This window comes from Hyperolius riggenbachi, chromosome 6, assembly GCF_040937935.1.
Source record: "Hyperolius riggenbachi isolate aHypRig1 chromosome 6, aHypRig1.pri, whole genome shotgun sequence".
Classification (NCBI taxonomy): domain Eukaryota; kingdom Metazoa; phylum Chordata; class Amphibia; order Anura; family Hyperoliidae; genus Hyperolius; species Hyperolius riggenbachi.
The window spans coordinates 376,172,789-376,189,839 of NC_090651.1; the positions used below are offsets into that span (position 1 = coordinate 376,172,789).

Genomic DNA, 17,051 nt, shown 5'->3' on the forward strand with positions numbered 1-17,051 from the left:
AAACATGGAACCTGCCATGGGCTGTCAGGAGCATCATTCTCTGCATATACTATATAAATATTCTGTGAAATCCAAACGTGGACAGTGAAATGCATATGTAATGTAAGTACAGCCAATCTTTAGCTACTGATATATGTGTTTATTTTCTCTGAGACCTTATACCTAACAGCTCCTCTTTAAGCGATTAAAACATGATTGCGTCAACTCCATAATTTTTGGTGGGACTTTTGGCATGGATCCCCCTCCGGCATGCCCCTGTCCAGGTGTTACACCCCATTGAAACAACTCTTCCATCACTTTTGTGGCCAGAAACAGTCTTTGTAGGTTTTAAAATTCGTCTGCCCATTGAAGTCTATGGCGGTTTGCCGGGTTCGCATGTTCGTGAACATTTGCGAAAGTTCGCATTCGCTGTTAACAAACCCAAAATTTGATGTTCATGACATCTCTAGTGTATGTACTGTAAGTCTATACATTTTTTGTGTAATAAAGTTTTGTATTACCTGATAGCATTGTGACTTATGTTCAATATTTTTTATGATCAGAATTTTATAGAGTTAATTGCTACTCTATATCTGTTAGACTGCGGTTGCAAATTGGACTTTATTATTGGGTTAAAGGCATGATACACTTTTGCACGTCTTTCTTTATTTTTAAAGGGGAACTTCAGCCTAAACAAACATACTGTCATTAAGTTACATTAGTTATGTTAATTAGAATAGATGAGTAATATAATCTCTTACCCATCCTGTTTTAAAAGAACAGGCAAATGTTTGTGATTCATGGGGGCTGCCATCTTTGTCATAGGGGCAGCCATCTTTTTGGTTGAAAGGAGGTCACAGGGAGCATAAGACACAATTCCAACTGTCCTGTGTCCTGATAACCCCTCCCAGCTGCACACGCTAGACTTCAAATGTCAAATTCAAAATGTAAAAAAAAAAAATTGCACCAAAACAGCAGAACGAGAACAACAACATCAGAAATCCCATCATGCTTTGCACAGCATCAGGGGAAAAATGTCCGGGCAGTTTTCTTTTGTGTATAAGAGAAACAAAGTTCTGATGCTGTGAAACTGTTAAAGAAACACCAAGCCTTTCCAGTGCTGCTGAGTTGATTTTTAGTCTGGAGGTTCACTTTAAGAACAGCAGATTCGCTGCCCTCATACAATAGCCAGACTCTGGCACTGATTATCATAATGCTGGTTTGGCTATATGATAACCACATGTGGGCGCTGTGGCTTAGTTGGTTAAAGCGCCTGTCTAGTAAAAATGAGATCCTGGCCCGTATGCAATTCACTTTTTCACCTGTATCGCAGAAAGTGAACAGAGGCGCCAACAGGATAAAATATGCTAAAAATGCTAGTGGTAGACTTACCTCCCCGAAGCAGACATGAAACTGTAAATTTTTTTAAATTTGAATGTATTGACATACTCCAGAAAAGAAAGCAACGTGTTTCACAGGTATATTCCCGCTTCCTCGGGCAATAACAAGTAGGCGTATCTAACAGTGATCTGTCATGATAACGCCTAGTGCATCTTTTTCACCTGAGTTTTTTCCTAGGAGTTATTTTCCCAACTTGTAAATAAAATGCCTTTTACACCACCAGCCAGCACACAAATACTCAAGATAATTTTTGACAGTACTTTTTCATCTATATTTTGATACTTTTTCCATTTCAAAGTGCTAAAAAAAGTTAAACTGAAGAGGAAAAATTAACTCCTAGGAGAAAACTCAGGAGAAAAAGTGAATTGCGAATGGCCCCTCGTCATATAATGCCTTTTAAACCAACAGCAGGTTCGAAAACACTTAAAATAGTTTTAAATAGTAATTTTTCACCAACTTTTGGGTATTTTTTTAATTGTAAAATGCTGAAAGGTTATTTTAAAGAGAACCCGAGGTGGGATTTACTTATGCTAGTGGGGCACAGAGGCTGGTTGTGCACACTAACACCAGCCTCTGTTGCCCCATGGTGTGCCTCCAGGACCCCCTGCGATCTGCTGTCCCCTCCGCCGTGCTAGCGACACGCAGCCTGTCGCCAGCACAATGTTTACCTCTCGCCTGTCTGTTAGCGCCGCTCTCCCGCCTCCTCCGTATCGGCGCTACCCGCCCGCGTCACTTCCTTCCAATCAGCGGGAGGGAAGGGACGCGGGCGGGTATCGCCGTTACGGAGGAGGCGGGGGAGCGGCGCTAACAGACAGGCGAGAGGTAAACATTGTGCTGGCGACACGCTGCGTGTTGCCACCACTGCGGAGGGTATAGCAGCGCGCAGGGGGGTCTTGGAGGCACACCATGGGACAACAGAGGCTGGTGTTAGTGTGCACAACCAACCTCTGTGCCCCACTAACATAAGTAAATCCCACCTCTGGTTCTCTTTAAAGATTAATAAAATTATCACCTAAGAGAAAACTCAGGTGAAAAAGAGTATTGGATATGGGGCCCTGAGTTCCACTCTCATCAGTGCCAATTTACACAGTTTATGTGCTATACACGTGGTCTATGGTGGCATCCACATTACTGATGGGGAGCGGCGCCCAATTCATGTGTATGATCATAATATAAGCCTGTGACTCCATCTTGTCATGGTATTTTTATAACTCTAAAGCTGGCCATACACTCAGGGCTGGATTTAGGCCATGGCCTAGGGCAACACAGGAACAAGGAGATCAAAGCAGCAGACTAAACTGGTGCAGAATTTGCAAGCTTGCAAATGCTGCAATGCAGGGAGATCAGGCGAGCGCCTGACCGCAGTACTCTGCTGCTAGCCACCTGTGCAGCAGCCATCTTGCTCTCTGTGCACATTCGCATTGTGGCCGGCGGCTATGGACTTAGGCAGATGGGAAGAGGAAGCTTCTGCACTGGAGATGAGTGGAGAAATGAGTGATAACTGATGGCTGCTGCGGTGTGAAGGTGAGCTGACTACCTATACGGAAAGGGGGGTGGGAAAAGGAGGAGTTAAGGGAGTCATCTGGCTACCTATACTGGAGGGAAAGGGGGAGGGGTTATCTGGCTACATATACTGGAGGGAAAGGGGAAGGAGTCATCTGGCTACCTATACTGGAGGGAAAGGGGAAGGAGTCATCTGGCTACCTATACTGGAGGGAAAGGGGGAGGGGTTATCTGGCTACCTATACTGGGAGAGTCATCAGGCTACCCATACTAGAGGGAAGGGGGAGGGGTTATCTGGCTACTAATACTGGAGGGAAGGGGAGGGGTCATCTTTCTACCTATACCGAAGGGGGACGGCTGGTGACAGTGGCCTTGGGCGGTAAAAAGTACAAATCCGGCCCTACACTTATAGATTTCTACCCAATGTTCTAAGATGATCGATTCCTTTTGAAAAGAATCGATTCAGAAAGAATGGATTCCAACCACACACTCCACACATTCCAGCAGGGAATCTACTGATAATCGATTGAACTGCAGAGTTGCACCGTTCGATGCAGTGCAAAGTTATAGGCCATCGATCTGCCAATGCTTTTGCCTTGCCCCAATTGTTTTACATTTTTCATCCTGGCTGGTCGATACTCTTGATCGATTTTTAGCTAAAATCCAACAAAAATCCATTGATCTGATATTTTGAGGAATCGATTTCCAGCAGATGAATCGAATCTGCAAGGAATCAAATGTCAAAATCGAGTATATAGGCACCTTTGCAGTGAGTTAGCAAGCAGTATGATAAAACTACAGTAGAACCTTGGTTTGAGCGCATAATCTGTTCCTGAGACATGCTTGAACTCCAAAGCACTCTTATATCAAAGCGAATTTCCCCATAAAAATGTATGGAAACCCAGTTGATTAGTTTCACAATAAAAAAAACAGTTATAGTAAAATAGTATAAAGTAAAAATGTAAACAAGACTTTTCACTATAACTAACAGCATCATTGCCATCTGTTAGCTCGCCACAAGTTTTTTTTTCTGTGCATGACTTTAAAGAGACTCTGAGTCTCGAAAAAACCCTGTTTTTACTTAAGTAACTTCATTAGCACTAATGCCCTACCTAAAAAGCTGCCTCCCTGTGGCTGAATTCAGCTTTAAACCCCCCAAATCCCAGGACAAAAATTCACGACTTTCTTGGTCGTGGATTTTGCTGCTGGGGGAGGCAGAGCTTTGGGCTGTAGCTCTGTATCTATTCTCGTCAATCAGCGCTAATCTCCACCTCTCCCCCGCCCCTCTCAGTGAAAGAAGACTGAGAGGTGCGGGGAGAGGCGGTGATCAGCGCCGATTGATGGGAGTAGAGGCAGAGCTACAGCCCAAAGCTCTTCCTCTACTAGGAAGCGCTGCCCAAATCTCCCCCCAGGGATTTTGGGGGGTTTAAAAGCGATTTCAGCCATGGGGATGTAGCGTTTCAGGTAGGGCATTAAGTGCTAATGAAGTTACCTTAAAGCGGACAATAACCCAGCATTTAAACTTTGCTCTAAAACATTATTTACAGCATATTATAGTATATGCAACCAGCATTTTTTTTTTACTAGACCAGCATTGGAAGGGTTACACACAGAGCTTTAAAGTTCCGTGGAGAGAAATGCAGATGCATCCGAAGTTTAGATAGATCCATTTTAAGTAAACACAATGTGTTTTTTACATACAATCTGACTGTGCAGGAGCTCCCAGACACAGAGAGAGAGAGTGAGTCACATTCCTCACTTGTTACGTTGTGTTTACTTAAATGTATCTATCTGAACTTCGGATGCGTCTGCATTTCTCTCCACGGAACTTTAAAGCTCTGTGTGTAACCCTTCCAATGCTGGTCTAGTAAAAAAAAAATGCTGGTTGCATATAATATGCTTTAACCACTTTACCACCGCGCGTACGTATTTCTCCGTTCCTTTTTCCATCCTTTAACCCCCAGGGACGGAGAAATACGTACTTTCCGCGCTCCCGCCGCTGTCCGCGCTAGTAAACACGCCGCCGCCCGCTCGGAGATCAATGAATGGGAAAATCCATTCCCGTTCGTTAATCTAAGCCCCGCAATGATCCGCTGCCGCTCGGCTGAGCAGCGCGACCATTGGGGGAAAAAAAAAAGTTCTCAGCCTCTTTCTACTTCCTGCAAGCGTCCATCCGGATGCTTGCAGGTCGCATAAACAAAATGTTACTGGGGCGGAGCAGTAGTACACGAGACCGGAAGCAGAGCTGGAGACGCTGTGAGTGCAGCTTGTGATCGGGCAGAGGGGAATCTGATGCGGCATCCGCAGAGTGGTCACCCGGGGACCAGCGCTGTCAGCATTACATGCTTTGATTTACCTTATGCTTGTGAGTGCACTACTTTTTAGTTCTTTTAATAAATTTACAGTATTACGCTATGTTAGTGTTCTCTAAGTTGCAGTAATATTGGAAGCCTTGCCAGTGTTTGAAACGGATTGTTCCCTGGTGCATACCCCCATATGTGATCAATCTTGCCTCCGGAGAGTTTGGAGGATATTTAGGGTGAGTGCGGGCACATTGGGGGGCTGTGTCCCGGCACAGGTGATTGGAAGGTGATCCTTAAAGGCACATGGTGTAAATTTCTCCTGGTGAAGGAATAATTGGAGGAAAGCAGTATTACGCTATGTTCTTTTATTTCTTTCTATTTACATGTTGAGATGATTGTCCTGGACTAAGGAGCCAGTTTTTTCTGGAATACGGTGGACACTGAGGAACCAGTCTGAGGACTTTATTGGCCACTCGGTGTGAGACTGTATACTCCTGTGTTTTTGAGACAGAGAGCGCGTATATAACTCTAATTATTCATTGTATTGTATCACACTACTCTATTACGCGAACCATCTAGTGTTATTTTATATCCTGAGCGCATACTCAATTTAATTTTAACAACTAAATTATCTAATTGAAAAAAAATGAAAAATTGTACCATGTATGGGCACCTTAATATAATATAAAGATTTTTTCCAGCGTGTCCGATCAGATTTTTCTCAAAAACAGGATAATCGTTCAAATTTCTTGATCGAAAAAAATATATATTTTCGACTTTCATTTGATTCGATCATTTAGATCAAATAATCAGGACAATCAAATGTTTTTATTGTATCGTGTATGGGCACCATAAGGGCCAGTGCACACCAAAAACCTCTAGCAGATCCACAAAACGCTAGAGGTTTTTGAAGCAGATTTCAGAGCGATTCTAGGCATGTTTAGAGAGATTTTCTTTTTTTGGAGCGTTTTTGTTTAGCAGATTTCATATATTGTTACAGTAATGCAGTTACTGAACAGCTTCTGTAACAAAAACGTCTGAAAAAACGCTCTGATCTAGCGTTTTCCAGAGCGGTTTTTTCACTTTCCTATGCTTTACGTTGAGGCAGAAACTCCTCAGAAATCTAAGAAATGCTGCAGAACAGGATTTTGCATTTGTGGAAAAAACGAACCACTCTGGTGTGCACCAGCCCATTGAAATACATTACCCAAGCAGTTTTCAAACCGCTAGCGTTTTTAAAAACACTCCAGAACCGCTCTGGTGTGCACCAGCCCTGTCAGTATATAATCCGCTTTACATTCTTGGTGGCGGAGTTACTGAACTACAAATTTCGATGTCATGAGAGTCACAAGCTACTGTGAAAGCAGGACGTTTTGAATCAGGATGATACCATTTATTGGCTAACTCTTAGAGCTGGTGCACACCAAGAACGCTTCTGAGCACTTTTTAAAACGCTTGTGCTTCAAAAAGTGCTTGGCTAATGTATTTGAATGGGATGGAGCACACCACAGCGATGTGCTTTTTTCCCAAGCGAAAACAGGGTCCTGCAGCATTTCTGCACGTTTCTGAGGTGATTCAGCCTCAAAGTTAAGTATAGGAAAGTGGAAAATCACTCTGAAAAGCACTAGAACAGAGCGATTTTCCAAGCGTTTTTGTTACAGAAGCTGTTCAGTTACAGCTCTAGTATAACAAAATATTTTAAAAAACGCTACACCAAAACGCTCCAAAAGTCACTAGGCATGCTTAGAAAATCGCTAGGCACATGCCTAGAATCGCCTAGAAAAATAACTTCAAAAAGCGCTAAGCGTTTGCTTTTATGCTAGCGCTTTTTGGTGTGCACTGGCCCTTAAAAGTAAAAGAGTAAGCTTGTGGCAAATCAGCCTTCTTCAGACTCAATTCCTGCAGGCGGACAACATGTTAGAACAGACAGCTATTTACATGCAACATATCAAAAGGAGATACCTAGATAGTTTTGCAAACATAAACAAATGTCATTAAAGAGAATCTGTAGTGTTAAAATCGCACAAAAGTAAACATACCAGTGTGTTAGGGGACGTCTCCTATTCCCCTCTGTCACAATTTCGCCGCTCCCCGCCACATTAAAAGTGGTTAAAAACCGTTTTTAAAAGTCTGTTTATAAACAAACAAAATGGCCACCAAAACAGGAAGTAGGTTGATGTACAGTATGTCCACACATAGAAAATACATCCATACACAATCAGGCTGTATACAGCTTTCCTTTTGAATCTCAAGAGATCATTTGTGTGTTTCTTTCCCCCTGCAGCTTTCATCCACTGAAGTGACAGGCTATTTCTTCCTGCAGAGTGCAGACAGCTCTACCTGTATGTAATTCCTCAGTATGTGAAAGCCCAGCCAGCTCAGAGGATGATTTATCCAGCTTGTAAAAGATAAGAGAGCAGAGAGAAGCTGCCCTAATCTAAATAACACACAGGCAGTGTGCATAGAGGGGCCAGGAGGGGGGGATGCATCACAGAACCACAACACTGAAGAACTTGGCAGCCTTCCAGACACAGGGCGACAAGTCCGACAGGGGAAAGATAAGCTGATTTATTACAGAGATGGTGATAGTCAGGGCCGTCGCTAGCCCTATTTTGGGGGGGCCCGTGCCCCCGATCTGTCCTGGGGTGCCACGGATCTCCTGGCCGCCACTGCCCCGCTCTGCTCTGCTGCCATTCAGACCTCGATCAGCGCAGAGCGACCAGATAGAGCGGGCGCTAGGACCTAGCGGACACCGCTGATATGCGGAAGTGACATCACTTCCGCATATTTGTGCCCGGCGCCTGCTCTATCTGGTCGGGTCTCCCGCTGAGAGAGGTCTGTGAGAGGTCTGACTCGGCAAGGTAGGTGGGGTGGGGAGCGTGCCTGTCACTCACTACCTAACGGGGTCCCTGTCACTCACTCACTACCTAACGGGAGTCCCTGCTGTCACTCATTATCTAATGGGGGTCCCTGCTGTCACTCACTACCTAACTGGGGTCCCTGCTGTCACTCACTACCTAACTGGGGTCCCTGCTGTCACTCACTACCTAACGGCGGTCCCTGCTGTCACTCACTATCTAAACGGGGGTCCCTGCTGTCACTCACTATCTAAACGGGGGTCCCTGCTGTCACTCACTATCTAAAAGGGGGTCCCTGCTGTCACTCACTACCCAACTGGGGGTCCCTGCTGTCACTCACTACCCAACTGGGGGTCCCTGCTGTCACTCACTACCCAACTGGGGGTCCCTGTCACTACCTAACTGGGGGGTGCCTGTCACTACCTAACTGGGGAGTGCCTGTCACTACCTAACTGGGGGGTGCCTGTCACTACCTAAACTGGGGGCTCCTGTCACTGCCTACACTGGGGGGGCTCGTGTCACTAACTGAACTGGGGGGCTCCTGTCACTACCTAAACTGGGGTACTCCTGGTGCTACCTTAACTAGGGGGCACCTGTCGCTACCTAAACTATCCAGGCCAGCCAGCCCAGCATCACCACCAGCCAACCAGCCCAGAATCACTATCAAAAAGGCCACAGCATTACCCCCAGTCAGGCCAGCATTTACTTCAACCAGCCAAGCACAGCCCAGCATCACTGCCAGCCAACCCAGCCACAACATCGGCCACAGCATCACCGCCAGCCAGGCCACAGCATCACTGCCAGGCCTTTCAGCTCACACATCATCCCCAATCCAGCCAAAACCAGTATTGCCAGGCACAGCAGCCAGTAGAGGAGAATTCAGAAGCCAGGTGAGAGGTGTCTACCATATTAAGGGGGCATTCTGCCCATTTATGTGAAATGCTGTCTATTTATGTGCCTCATGATTGCTGAATTTGTCTTGTTGGGTGCCTCATGATTTGTTGGGGGCCTCATGACTGCTGAATTTATCTTGTTGGGGGTCACATGATTGCTAACTGCGAGACTATGGGAAAAGCTGAATCATCATCATATGAGACAATAGCATTAAACTTACTTTTTTAGCTTTTTAAAACAGAAAATAAAACTGGGAGGTTCTAAAAAAATGAATATATTTTTTCAGGAGTAGGATGGATGAAATTGTTTATCTTTTCAGTTTTTCAACTTGGATTTTCCATAATGTTCATGTATGAGTTAAAACGTTTGTATAGTATTTAGTTTAAATTGCTGTTGCCACTTTGCGATAGATAAGTGACTTGTGGGTTGCAGTTTGGGCCTCCAAAAAGTTTGCCACCACTGTCCTAATCTAATGTACGATTGGCCCCACCCATGGCCACGCCCACTCACTGCATGACCACGCCCATTTTTTTGCACCTAGCCCCCACCTAGTGCCCCCAGGTGCCACCGATCTCCAAGGACCCTAGGAACGCCCCTGTGATAGTACAAAGTGCTGCAGTAAGCCAGAGCACATTAGGATAGGTTTTGGAACTTGTAGAATGGTAGAAAACAGGATGAAATTTTTGTTACGGAGTCTCTTTAAGATGGCCACCTTAAGCCACTTTTTAAATAGACCCAAGAAAGCAGCGGAGGAACGGTTTAGTGCGGGATAACGGTAAGGAACCAGGAAGACTCCAGGAAGCTGGAAAAAGCCCCAAGTATCTGGGCGCTAAAGTTTTCACTTGAAATATCCTGTCTTTTTAACCACTTCAGGACCGGCTGCCTATCCCCCCCCCCCCCCGTTAAGGACCAGGCATTTTACTTGCAGGGGGGGCATGTTTGGGGGGGTCAGGCAGCCGGATCTCTACTGTAGGCATGTAGATATGGTCCCCCCTGGGTGGCCAGGTGTCCCCCGTATTGCTGGCAGCCTTTACTCACCTCCCAGGCTTCAGCGATGAACAGCTGTAGACACCTCCGCTCTCGCTGGCTTCCCGGCTCGTACTGACGCTAAGTCCCGGGTCACGGCTTGATGACGTCATCAAGCCAGGACCCGGCACTTAGCGTCAATACAGCAGGGATGCCGGCCAGAGCAGAGGGGAGCTCCGATCGTCTGGGAAATGGCAGGAAGGTGAGTGGATCCTCTTCTTTCCCCCCACCACCGTAACTGTCACAGTGATCACTATGATCCGCTGGCGATCATAGTGATCATGTGATCAGCAGCCATACGTGATGGCTGCTGATCACTGAGGGGAGATGTCAGCTGTCATATGACAGCTTAATCTCCCCTCTCCGGTGCGCAAGATCGCGCCGGGATGGTTCGTTAGCGCGGACGTTGAATCAACGTCCAGTCAGGGAGGCAGCACCACCTGCTGGACATAGGTTCAAACTACGTCGGCCCCCAAAAGGTTAACAATAGCTTCTTTTTTTTACAATATAAATTATTCAATGATTTAGTCAGTGTGAGGAAACGCGGAAAAGCCGCCGCAAGTACGCAAAGTAAGTGACAGAGCACGGAGAAACCGTCGCATGCCCAGTTAACCAGGCGGCGGATTCCGCGTCCGACGTGGTGGTTTGCACGCATAGGCCTACATCTGTCCGCATGGCGGAACGCGGAGAAACCGCCACGTGCTCAGATAGCGGTGCGGCTGGTTCCGCGTCCTGCACAGCGGATACATTGCAAAACAGATCTGGTGTGGCTGGGACTGATAGTCCACACAGGTTCAGATGGACGCGCACGCGCGTTGAGAGGCAGAGCTTTTATGACAACCAGAAGGGTGTCAGCTGACCAAGCCGGTCAGCTGACAAATCTACCACTTCCTATTGGTCCAGCACTTAGGGGAGGCTCTGAAGAGCACTAGAGTATATATACTGGGTGCTGGTCATTTCTCTGGTTGTCTGCCGTTGCGATCACTACGTGGTAGCACTCAGACCTTTTGCTAGTATCTGTGTTATTATTTATCTGTTATACTTCAGACTAGTTCCAGGGTGTTGATGATCAAGGAACTCACACCCAAGTTTAGGGAACTGTGTTATCAATCTGTTATACTTCACACTAGTTCCAGGGTGTTGATGATCAAGGAACTCACACCCAAGTTTAGGGAACTGTGTTATCGATCTGTTATACTTCAGACTAGTTCCAGGGTGTTGATGATCAAGGAACTCACACCCAAGACTAGGGAACTGTATTACCACTCTGTTATACATCAAACTAGTTCCCGGGTGTTGAGGATCACGGAGCTCAGACCTTAGTATAGGCATTGTTATGATCTGCTATGACTTCCTGCTTTCCTGACCACTCTCTTGATCTCTGATTTTGTACTTCGCTTTATCTGACATTCTGTTGCCAAACCCTGCCTGTCTTAGGATTCTGACTCTGTATTCTGTCTCTGTACCGTATCTGTCAGTCTGTTGCCGACCTGGCCTGTCCGACCTCGAAAACTATTTCCCCTGTTGGGGGTTGTTCATAGATCTGTCAGTGACACTTCACCACTGGTGTCACTCACACTCTGATCCTTCCTTCTCTCAGCCTGGCTCCGCCCCTTGGGGAGCCTCAGGCCATTGGTAGGAATCGGTTCCCTAGGCAGTACCCCCTACTGCCTTGCACCCTCTGTACGGGTGCTCTCCTCAAAGTATTACTGTTGCACCAAACACTCATATATTACTCAGGTGTCCAGAGGTTTGAGATATGTCTGATTATCGGTGATACTGCAGATCATCTATAATCGGGTATATATCTGTATTCTCGGTGATACTGCAGATCGCCGGTAATCAGATCCTCTCTGTTACACCGATCGTTACAGTCAGCCTTTGTTTATTGTGAAATTTTACCTCAGCCCTTATTTACATTCTTAAATCTATCACACTTGCTGGCATCTTTACTGCTGGCAGGGTGTATAACTATCACATGGTCCCACCCTCCACCTCCGCTACGTCTTGAACTTTTACCGCCATATGCCCCTATGGTTAACTAAACCAGCCTATTTCTGGTGCAAGGCAGGGAATCAGTAAACCGTAGGGGAAAGTGTAAGATAGTCAATCATTTACTCTATAAAGCGTTTTCTAATAAACGCAGATGTTTTATGTGTATCTTTATAATCATACTCCAGGTTCGCATTTTTCTACGTTTGTTAACCTGTAAGACCTGCTTCCTCCTCTGCAAGACCATTGCAAAAGTACAATAAAAATGGTACTTGTTTGCAGATCCAGTTGAGTGGCCTCCCTCTGTACACCGTATTTACCAGAGATAAGCAAAAAGTATACGTTATGAAAGCATTTTCATCACTACAAGTAGGAGATGACTAGTGGAATCTTACAGTGGCCGGATCTACGAAGAGGGACGTGAGTACAGGTAAGCTACTTATGAAAACAGAAAATAAAGGCACTAATGCTGCATGATACCAAATAGACTTATGGACATGTGGAGATTTTGGGATATACACAAATGGTGTAAAGTTAAGGCTTGTACCCACAACGCAATTGTTGCGGCCATTTTCTGGCAACGAATAATTTTTTATGACAAATTAACGGTTTCGCGAAATTGTGTAACATCGTTTAACTGCGGTAAACTTAGTTAACTGATGTTTAGTGATAAGCGGCAATCGCGACCATCATGATGGATTCTCCCGCAGACTATTACGCTCATCCCCATAGATTCCTGAGCTAAGTACAGCAGTCGTTCAGTCTTATTCATGCCATTTTTTGTTCCTGCAGTATGCGATTGCGGAAGATGGATTGGGGAATGCTCATTTATCGTATCTTTTGTCGCTGCTGATCCCTCCATCCACCTTCCCGTCACTATTTAGCTTAAGAATTTAAGGTTAATAGGGTGCACATGGGTCTATTAAGAGGCTATTACTAAGGATAATTTTCAGAGCCTAAAGGTGGCCACACACCATACAATTTTTTAAATATCTGTTCAATTTAAGAATTGCAATCAATTTTTCTGACTGATTGTAACATTTCAAAAACATGACCAATGTACCACACACATGTTCAATTTTTTCCCCAATTATGATAAAAATGATTGGAAACTCTGAATAAATTGCTAGGGTGTGTGTATTAATAAATTGGCAATCTAACACACACCATACAATCTTTAGAAAGATTGAAGAAAAATATCTGGCATTCCGGATCGATAAAAATCGAAGAAAACGGGAAATCCGATCGGATTTTTCAGTCGAATGAAAAAAAAAAGCTTTCGATTTTTTTTAGGAGATACGATCGTTTTTATCGAATTGCTGTAAAATTGGATCATTTTATTGTATCGTGTGTGGCCACCTTAAAACTGATTTAACCACGTGAGCCCCAGAGGTTTATACCGCTCTAGTGACCAGGCCATTTTTTACAATTCGACACTTCACAAATGTAACGGTTTATTGCTTAGCCCACAAATGAATTTGACCCCCTTTTCTTCTCACAAATAGAGTTTTCTTTTGGTGGTATTTGATTGCTGCTGCGATTTTTTTTATTTATTTATAAATTGTCCCTAGACTAAGATACATACACTACATGATACATACATAGACATATGACTGTCGTAGGGACTAAATTGTGAGCCCCTCTGAGGGACAGTTAAGTGACAAGACAATATATTCTGTACAGTGCTGCATAAGATGTCAGTGCTATATAAATGATTAAACTGATTACAAATAAGATAAACAGCCTGCCAGCACCTACCGCTAGCTGGCAGGATGATCACTGGTGTCACTTGTGCAGTTATTGGAGAGTGGGCTTGTGCAAGTTCCCGTCCAATCTTGCTCTTCGCGAGATGACGCCATATGGCGGCGCGGAGCAATAACAGAGCCTCTCTGCCACTGACAATGTGCAGGAGGTGGTCAGGAAGAGGTTAAAGATAAGAGAGGCAAGGGGTATCCAATAGGGATGCTCATTCGGATTGATTGGAATTAAAATTTTTGCATTTTAAATCGGAAAACGGAAATTGGAATTCCGTGAAAATTTGATTTACTGCAACTCTGTAATTTTAGCCCGATCACAGAACTCATAAGCATTGTACCAATCAGAGAATGCTGAATTTTTCAGCAAAAATCGGATTACCACTGTATTATTTATTATTTAGACCAATCACAATTTTCTGATTTCCCATTTTCTGATATTTTTTGTCATTTTTTTGCATTCTCTCATGCAAAAAAATAAAAAAATAAAAAAATTCATAAATAAAAAAACTCCTAGGGAAATAAGAAAAGCGGAAATTGTAGAACGGAAAATCGGAAAAACGGACAATCGGGAAATTGGCATGTGCGGAAATTGAAATTTCTGTGGAATCGGAAATGGGCATATTCAATCAAAACACGTGAAAATTTGACATTGCACTAATAGTGCATGTACATTTTATTATTATTATTTTTTTTTTAAATTTGTATTGAGAATCGGGTGGATTTACAGAATGAGGCTACATTCACAATGGGACGTTGTGGAGCTGCGTTATAAAGTCTTATAACGTAGGTTACTGCACTGCAATGCTAATCCTAAGCAACGTTTACAGGGCAGCATTAGCGTCGCATTGTAACGTGTAGCGTTATGGTAACACTGCTGCACTGTGTTACCTCCAAGCGCACACGTTACCAGGTACAGTAAAGCATACTTTTCATTGCCTGTATCCTTTACTGTACCTACTTTATGCAAAAAAATTTTGCGTTGCGCTGTAATGCTGCGTTGCGACTTTAACGTCACATTACAACGCAACGTCCCTCTGTGAATAAGCACTCAATTGTAGAAGTACATGCATAGCAAGTTTTGTTACATACAGATTCATTTCAGTAATTTCATCTCACATAAATGCATAGATGACCTCTATTGGCTTTATATTGAGGCATGTGGAGCAAGTACTCGTACATGTGGCTTATATGTTGTTTTAAGTAAAAAGTTACATATAGGTAATATAAAGCAATGCAAATCCATCTGTTCTGCAAATAAAAGAAAAAAGGATGTGAGAGTAGCATAGACCATAAGATAATAACACTGCAAACAAGTATCTTCTAACATCAACACACAATCCTCTGCTGACAAATATCTAGCCTCAATATACTGAGAAAATGGATAGAGATGTCGGGAACATAGAATTTTTGGTTTGCGAAAGGTGAACGCGAACTTCCACAAAATGTTTGCGAACAGGCGAATCTGGCGAACCACCATAGACTTCAATGGGCAGGCGAATTTTAAAACCTACAAATACTTTTTCTGCCCACAAAAGTGATGAAAAAGTTGATTCAAGGGGTCTGGACAGGGGCATGTCAGAGGGGAATCCATGCCAAAAGTCTCACCAAAAATTACGTAGTTGATGCAAAGTCGGGTTTTAATCCCTAAAGGGCAGAAATCACATTATGCACAGCTCTGGGTGTCAGTGGGGAAGCGGGAAAAAAGGGCGCAGGCAGCTAGTGGACAAAAAGGGCGCCGCCATTCACTCTCATAATAAATAACGTTTAATGGGCGCCGAGCAGGAAAAAAGGGCGCCGGAGATAAATAACATTTACAAACGGCGCCTGGAGATTTTTAATGATTTATAACTGTGCTTGTGGTGATTTACGTTTATAAAATGCACCAGTGCCGAATATAAAAATACTAAACATATTTATCTTATTTAACTAATTAAAACATTATTTTATTAACATTATTATTAAACAAGTTTTATCCCTTACTGTTTGTAAAACATTATTATTCACAAAATAAAGCGATCAGTACGTAACGTAAATTGCAATATATTTTTTGCAGCCACAATTAGTAAAACATTATTATCCACATAATAAAGCGATCAGTAAGGGGGGTCTTAGGTTTAGGCACCACCAGGGGAGTCTTAGGGTTGGGCACCACTGGGTCTTAGGTTTAGGCACCACCAGGGGGGGTCTTAGGTTTAGGCACCACCAGGGGGGTCTTAGGTTTAGGCACCACCAGGGGGGTCTTAGGTTTAGGCACCACCAGGGGGATATTAGGTTTAGGCACCATCAGGGGGATATTAGGTTTAGGCACCATCAGGGGGGTCTTAGGGTTAGCCACCACCAGGGGGGTCTTAGGTTTAGGCACCACCAAGGGGGTCTTAGGGTTTAGGCACCACCAGGGGGGTCTTAGGTTTAGGCACCACCAGGGAGGTCTAGGGGTTAGGGATCGGTACAGGGAGGGCTCTGTGTGAGAGTAGGCTTAGGTATAGTTTTAGTAAAATTTTAGTAATACTTACTAATGTTTTACAACACTTATTACGAACGTAGTTATATTTATATCATCGTTATAAAGAATATTTTCAGATTTTATTATAAGAACAAACCATAAATGAAGGTTATTCACAATAATATATAATTATAACAATTAAACATATATTATCGTTTTTTTAATAAACGTAATTATAAGTTTCACTTTTGAAACAGGGAAGATTAACGTTTTCACAATTGCCAATTTCATAAACATTATTTAATGATTTATAATTTTGTAAAACATTATTTGTAAACGAAATATAGCACACTATTTTTATAAACGCTATTAATGATTAATTATTAATTAGCGTTTACACCCCGCGCCCTTTTTGTCCGGGCGCCCTTTTTGTATGTACGCGTCAGTGGGCTGTGGAGTGTCTCACACAGAGAGATACAATAGTACTATCAGAATACAGTGAAATCATAATAATGCACTGTGTCTGCAGCTTAATGAGGCAACAGCAGTTGTGTGCACACAGCTCTGGGTGTCAGTGAGCCGTGGAGTGTCAACACAAAAAAAGCCCCCAAAAAACAGGAGACTGATGTGCTGGCTCTCAAAAGGGATGTTTTGGGTGCTTTCACAGCAAGCGAGGAACAAGAACACAGGCCTAGCTAATGCTTTCCCTACCTATCTGCAGCAAGTCTGTCCCTGCTCTCACTAACAGTCAGCAGCCAGCATAGGATTGATCCAATATGACCACCGCAACTGCTTTTTGATAGGGGGGTGGGAAGAGGGTGCAGGAAGGGGCGCTAGCTGATTGGCTGCCATGTGTCTGCTGACTGTGAGGTAAGGGGTCAACGTTTAGCTAAAT

The 17,051-nt window shown here is 43.9% G+C and overlaps 1 protein-coding gene across 1 annotated transcript in view; it reads left to right on the forward strand.

Moving 5' to 3' along the window:
- Nucleotides 1-12,155: 12,155 nt before the first annotated feature.
- LOC137521967 (dendrite extension defective protein 1-like) overlaps nucleotides 12,156-17,051 on the forward strand; it is a 201,484-nt gene continuing 196,588 nt past the window's right edge. Inside the window, exon 1 of the mRNA XM_068241939.1 lies at nucleotides 12,156-12,386. The gene's annotated coding sequence lies outside the window, so the exon portion shown is untranslated. The remainder of the gene's footprint in view (nucleotides 12,387-17,051) is intronic.